Here is a 6,185-nt window from a genome sequence, read left to right as displayed (position 1 = left end):
GGTATAACTGAGGAAGGCAACTTCTCTGATCTCCTCTGTCTGTGAAAGAGGCCAGGAATTCTCCTCCGGAACGGGGCTGATGCTTGGTTAGGGCCTTCTTCCTCTTCGTGCACTGAGGCCTGACCCTACGAGCCTGGTCTCTTTCCGAGTTGAGGTGCATTTGTGTGGCCAGTGGCTCCACTCAAGTCTGAGCTTGAGGCCAGGGGCTGACTGATGAGCCCACAGCACTTGGTGGAGCTGGCTCAGAGTTGATGGGACAGGCAAGTGAATTGGCTCCTCCAGCCCAGCTTCCTTCTAACTGTCCTATATTGTCCCTTGAGAGAGGTAATGAACTTAACATGTGCCTGGTACCAGCCGAAGAGCTTTACATGCTATGTTAGCACAGCTTATGGCCAAGGGCCTCTGGGGATGGGTGACAGCAGGCGAGGTGGGTACGTTCCTACCCCTCAGCAACTGGCTCCTATGGCCATCCCTCTGCTTGTCTTTACTAATGACCATCCCACTTCTGCCACCAACAACTGCTGCCTCACTCTCGCCTTCCAAAAACCGTTCCTTCAGTGACCTTGACCACCCCTCAACATTGACACTCACCCTTTGCATGTCTGGGTAATTCACTCACTAGAAACCTCCCTCCTTAACTCCACCCTCCCCATCCCCTGGGCTACTTAGCCCTTTCCCTCCTTAAACCATCCACCGCCCTCCCTGCCCGCCCCTGCCCAGCTGCATGTTGCTGGGGGAGGTACAGCCCACATGCTGACTGATCTCATTTTAAATTCCTGGCAACACATCTCAAGGGAGACCTAGGGCCTCTGACTCTGCTTCTCCTGCTTGTGCAAGATCTCCTTCAGAACTACCACTCACACCTCTCCCCTCAGCTTCCCACATCCCCACCCACTTTCTCTCACCTCTGAGAGAAAATAGAAGCACTTTGGGCAGGAAGCCCCACCCCCCCCCCCGCTTCCCAGCAGCAAATCTAGCAAACTACCAGCACCTGGACTCCAACCGCCCCCCCCCCCATTCCCACTGGGGATGTGTCCCCCTGACCCCCACTCCTCCCCTTGAGCTCTACAACCCACCAATCTCAAGTCCCTGAGTCCACTCCTCCACGGATCACCTTTCTGTCCCGCACTGTCAATCTCTCCCTCTCCCGGCTCCCTGTCACCAGCAGGTGAGTGTGCTCTACTTTTTGCCACACAGACTCAACGAGTGAGCTCCCCCTGGGCCCTCCCCTCCCTCCCACTGCACCCCCTCCTCTATTTTCCCTTTGCAGCCACATTTCTTAGTTTCCATCCTCACCTCTCATTATCTCCTCATGTCACTCCCATCAGCTGCTGTCTCCACCCCTTCCTTCATGGAAACTGCTCTTATTGGCATCACCAGTGACATCCCTGTTGCTAGACCCCTCAGTTAGATTCTCTTTGTTCAGCCTCTCCTGTCATTCGGGACAAGGGCCATCCCTCTTCCACACTGGGCTCCCATGACATGGCCTCCACCTCAGGGGCCACTCCTGTTTCCCTGGCCAGCTCCACTCCCTCTGCTCCATCTCAGTCACAGGTTGCCCTGAACCCCATTCTTAGTGACAACCTTGGCCAGTCCCATGGCTTTAGAGCATCTCTATCCCACGGACTTCAAATGTAGTCCTCTATCCCTGACCTCACCCCTGAACTCTGGACTCCTTTCCAACTGAGTTGATGTCTCCACATGGCTCTCTGATGGCCATTGGGCTTGGCTGTATGACTTGTTCTGGCCAGTGAAATGCAAGGGGAAGTGGCATCACTGTCCTCTCCTTTCCCTTTTCCGTGGTGACAGGCAATATTCCAAACAGAGGCTGTTCTGTCAGTGTGGGTTCCCGAGAGAGAAATGGCATGAGGCAGAGTCACAGCTGACCCACAGTAGACCTGCCACAGGGACAGGAAATGTTTGCTGTGTTAGGGAACCGAAGTTGTGGGGTCAGGGGTGGGGGGTGCTACCATAGCGTAACCTAGCCTATCCTGACCACTTCTGTGTACCTCACAAGGTTGTAAAGTCTGGTAAGGTAATGGGGGAAGCTGTTCTTTAAATTGTACACATGGGGCGCCCGGGTGGCTCAGTCGGTTAAGTGTCCGACTTCAGCTCAGGTCGTGATCTCGCGGCCCTTGAGTTCGAGCCCCGTGTCGGGCTCTGTGCTGACAGCTCAGAGCCTGGAGCCTGCTTTGGATTCTGTGTCTCCCTCTCTCTCTCTGCCCCTCCCCGGCTCATGTTCTCTCTCTCTCTCAAAAATAAATTTAAAAATAAATAAATAAATGTACGCAGGAAGACAGGCCCAGTACTGATTGTAGGGTGAGGGAGACCGGATATACCCCAATGACAGGAAAAGGGGCTTCACTGGAGATAATGTGGAGTTCACATTATCTGGCGTGAGCCGGATGTGAGCCGGATTCTAAGCCAGTCCCTTTGGTACTAAATTTACCCTTGAGAGTCCCTTAAATTGCCCATAAAATACAGAACACTGTGACCTCTGATGAAGTTCAACACAACCTGTTTTCCTCCAGCAGTCGAGCAATTGGCTTTTCTTTGCTTGAATACCGATAAAGTAATTGACTTAAGGACCCTTTGAGTAAGAAAGATCTGTGTCTGGGCGCCTGGGTGGCTCAGCTGGTTGTCTGTCTCGATGTCAGTTCTGGTCATGATCCCAGAGTCATGGGATTGAGCCCAGCACTGGGCTTTGCACTGAGCATGGAGCCTGCTTTAGATTTTCTCGCTCCCTCTGCCCCTCTCCCCCCCCCTCTCTCTCTATTTTATTTATTTATTTATTTATTTTTTAAGGACATGGTTTTTTATTTTTTTTTCAATATATGAAATTTATTGTCAAATTGGTTTCCTCTAAAAGTTTAAAAAGAAAAATGGAGCACCTGGGGTGGCTCATTTGGTTAAGCTCCCTCCCAACTTCAGTTCAGGTCATGATGTCGTGGTCTGTGGGTTCAAGCCCACAAGCTTCAGAGCCTGGAGCCTGCTTTGGATTCTGTGTCTCCCCCTCTGCCCCTTCCCCTGCTCGCCCTCAGTCTTTCTCTGTCTCTCAAAAATAAATGCTAAAAAAAAAATTTTTTTTAATTTAAAAAGAAAGAAAAATCTGCATCTTTAAACAGTGAAATCACACTCAGCGTGGTAAGATGTTTACCCAGTCTATTTTCTCTTCCTCCTAAGCCCACAACTAATCTCTATTTCCCAACCTCCCTTGCATAGAGATGTGGCTGCATGACTGAGTTGTAGCCAATGGAAAGTGAAGGGAAATAGACGTGCCAATTCCCTGGCTTCCCGTAAAAGCCATCCTCAGACAATCCTCCAGGCCCACCTCCCCCGCCTAGCTAACGCGAGGGTGGAATGTTCTTGGAAGTCCTGTGTTGAAAATGGCGGCTTCCCTGAGTCTCAGCTTCAGGAGAGCTGCTTCCCAGTCGGGAGCTCCTGATGAGGACTTAACAGGAGTCAGAAATCAACTTCTGTTGTGATTGAGCCACTGTGCGTCTTGAGGTTGTTACAGCGGTGAGGCTTACCGGAGGGAAGAACAGATTCACGGTGCCCGGGCCGTGCCCTCCCGGAGGCTTGAGCCCGTTGAGTGGAATGGGCAAATGGAATGTCTTGCATGGTGGTTATTCGTTTATTCTGAAAGCATATACTTGAAATCCAGAAAGTTCTTACTGCACATATGATGTCTTAGTCCATTCGGGCTGCAAGATACCACAGACTGGGGGGCTTGTAAACCACAGTCATGCATTTCTCACAGTTCTGGAGGCTGGAAGTCCAAGATCGAGGCACCACCGGCACGGTCAAGTTCTGGTGAGAATTCTCTTCCTGCTTCTTCCTGCCGGCACCTTTCACTTTGTCCTCACTTGGTGGAAGGGGCAAGAGAGCTCTCTGGGGCCTCTTTTGTGAGATCCCTAATCCCATTCATGAAGGTTCAAGACCTTATCACCTCCTAAGGGCCCCATCTCCAAACGCCATCACGTCAAGCATTAGGTTTCAACATGAATTTTAGGAGCATACAAACAGCCATGGTAACATATGGCTCCACCACGTTCCTTAAAATTTTTTTTTCTTAATGTTTTTATTTATTTTTGAGACAGAGAGAGACAGAGCATGAGCAGGGGAGGGGCAGAGAGAGAGGGAGACACAGCATCTGAAGCAGGCTCCAGGCTCCGAGCTGTCAGCACAGAGCCCGATGCGGGGCTCGAACTCACAGACTGCAAGATCATGACCTGAGCCGAATTTGGATGCTCAACCGACTGAGCCACCCAGGCGCTCCTCCACCACGTTCCTTAGATCAAATTCAGCCTAGACTTTCCCCGCTGGCCTCCTCCAGGCCACTCTGCTGGGCTCAGTCCAGCCACTGGACATGGGACCAAAGGCACAGGCTGACCTCCAGGCCCTACCAGGGGAGGGGACTCACGAGTCTTTGATGCTGGGGCCTCAGGGGTGTATTCTTCTGAGTGGAGACACTCACACTCCCCTGCCCACTTCTCCCTCTTTTTTAGGCCATGGTTTGCTGGGTTTATGTAAGTTAGAGACTCCTGGTGTCGCTGTAAATGGTTAGGGTCGAAGAGCCAAGGAGGCAGGGCCGGCGGTGGAGGGAGCCATCTTGAGTGCTGAAAGGATGCACCCCTCTGGAGGGGACAGCTGGTTCACGAGGGATGAAGGACAGTGGGCAGACAGATGGGAATCTGGGAGCAGGCCAGGCAGGGGGACCCCTGAAGCATTGGAATGGCAGCTGAGTAACGTATACTAGCTTCAAGTATAAATCTGTCCCTGCCTAGACAAGTGCCCTCCAAAAGAGGGCACAGGCGATTTGCCACAGCCTCATTTGTTTTGGTGGCAGGACCTGGTGAAACAAATAATGGAATTCTGTGCCACCATTAAGCAGACTGCCGACGTGGACGGCTGCGGGCGGTAAACGTTAAGGGTGCAGGCTCTGGAGCCAGGCCAAGCAAGATGGACGCCTCTGAGGGCCTCGACCTACTCCCTGGAAAATGGGCACAATAAAAGGCTTGTCGTGCTGTCTAGTACACAGGACAGCGTAGGCGTGGGGCGAAGTGAGGGAACAGACGCACACAAAAAGCACCTGGCACGAGGGTGGCTTGGGACAGTGGAACAGCACACCCGCAGGATGAGGTTTACGATATGGGGATGTGTGCGTGCAGACGTGGAGAATTTACCGAGACAGACATCTGAGCTCTGAGTAGCCCTGGTCACCTCTGGGGAGGAGAGGGGGCTTAAGGAGGCAGACTTGGTCACGATTTAGTATCTTTGCCGCGCGAATATTTTACCTATTATTTGGAAAGATTTCCTCGGTGGCTCCATGTGGCCCTCAGGACAAAACCCAAACGCCCTACGGGACTCCTCGGGCTGCCCCGCTGGCTTGAGGGCATCTCTTACCCGCCCCCCAGCCCCCAGCCCCCAGCGCTGAGTGTTCCAGGCACATCGATCTGTTTCCATTTCCCTTTCTGCAACTGCTCAGTGTGCTCTCTGGCCTCTCCAGGCTCCCAAAGTCTCAGCTGCGAGTCCACCCTCTCTGATACATTAACCCTTCCCACCCCAATCCCTGGCAGCAGTCTAGACACCCACCTGCTTCAGCCACACCTAAGCGCACCTAAGCGCTCCGGGACTTCTGGACTTCCTTCTCCTGTCCCCTCCTCCAAGGACCACCAGACCGACCACCCCCCCTCCCCCCCACCGCCGCCGCTCACATGCTTGCCTGTGACCTCCAAGAGGGCTGACCTAATCCCCTGGGCCAAGCACAGGCGTTGAGGCTCAATACCCATCTGCTAAATTTCAGCTCTCCGGGACACGAAGGCCTCCTGGCCAAGCTATTATAAGGATGAAATGAGTGGCATCCACAACCCCCCAGCACAGGATCTGGCATATGGTAGGCTCAATATAGCCTTAAAAAGCAAGCTGGTGCCAGACAGCAGAGAAAGCTCAAATGGCAGGGGTAGGTAGCTATTAGGGACAGATGCCCAGAACAATGTCTACTACAGCAGGTGCCCAGAACTGTTTACGAAGGAACAGTGATTCTCAACATTATGGGGAAGAATCGGTCACCTGCAGTGTATTAAACTTGCGGACCTCTGGGCCCATCCCTAGAGATTCCAACTCCAAAGGTCTGGCACAAGGTCCGAGCAGCTGAATTTTAAACCAACTCTCGAGAAACCAAC

This window comes from Panthera uncia, chromosome E3, assembly GCF_023721935.1.
Source record: "Panthera uncia isolate 11264 chromosome E3, Puncia_PCG_1.0, whole genome shotgun sequence".
NCBI classification, from domain to species: Eukaryota; Metazoa; Chordata; class Mammalia; order Carnivora; family Felidae; genus Panthera; species Panthera uncia.
The sequence above is the reverse complement of the archived record's forward strand: the minus strand, read 5'-3'. Positions refer to the sequence as shown.